The sequence below is a fragment of the Branchiostoma lanceolatum genome, chromosome 18, assembly GCF_035083965.1.
Source record: "Branchiostoma lanceolatum isolate klBraLanc5 chromosome 18, klBraLanc5.hap2, whole genome shotgun sequence".
Taxonomy (NCBI): domain Eukaryota; kingdom Metazoa; phylum Chordata; class Leptocardii; order Amphioxiformes; family Branchiostomatidae; genus Branchiostoma; species Branchiostoma lanceolatum.
The window spans coordinates 16,248,405-16,249,513 of NC_089739.1; positions in this window are offsets into that span (position 1 = coordinate 16,248,405).

Sequence of the window (1,109 nt, forward strand, 5' to 3'; positions counted from 1 at the left end):
GCAGAGATTCTCCAGACTGTTTTTCTGATATTTGTACTGTAACTATCAGAATGGAAAAAGGAAAGTGATCTCGAACCAGTTTAGCTCAAATGAACTCAATGAACAGATGAGCTAATCTTCCACTGGTCGTGACAGGAAGACAGCACTCAGGCGAAAATGAGGGCCTGCATGGGGGGGGTCCCGACAACGCTCTACGCTAAATTCGGAGGGCCGGCTACGTAATACCCTAAATTCAGAAAGCCTCCCTACGCTCTACGCTAAATTCAGAAAGCCCCCCTACGCTCTACGCTAAATTATGGAGTGGTCGGCAACGCTCTACGTAAAATTAAAACGGCCGATTACGCTCTACATAAAAGGGGCATGCAGGCCCTCGAAAATGAGTACCTAGCTTCAGTTAGGGACATCCCTCTGATAGAACGGAGAATTGACCCGTGTTTGAGGAGAGCTACACCTTGAGAATGTTGATGAATCCACCACACTTATCGAAACGAGTAGGGCTCTCCCAGTGTGAGTGGATAAACTGAATGTCGGGATATGCAGCTTGTACTGTTCGGTACGAACATAATGTGTTACGCAATGAGTCAGTTTAGTGGGTATGCAAACAAACAATGGTGAAAAAAAAAGGTTGCCATTATTATGAAATGTAAGTGGTCACAGAGGTTGAGTAAATGACTGATACAGAAAAAGAGGGAAAAAGGCATCCGCATTCTATGACAATCGCATCAGTTTTACGATATTTTCTCTATTTATGGGATACATTTTGCCTTTGGTCTGAACGATTTACAGCATAGTCGCAAACTTTTTTCGGAAACAGACGAAAATTGATGCACGTGCGGATGACATACATATAAACAAGTCAGTGTGGCATCATGATACAAGTTAATAGATAGGTTACTTGTGATTTTGTGCTTTCGCCCAAAAGGTTGTTTTTGTCAGCGTTCGTGCGTGTGACTCTGTGTACACGATAACTTAGGAATACCTGGACTGATTGTCTTGATAATGGTATGATTTTGACTTGATATCCATGTGGGTAGGTCTTGGTGAGACCCCGAAATGATTAGATCTTTGGCCCCCTTGCAGCTTGCTATGGCACTGCAGTAGACCGCCGG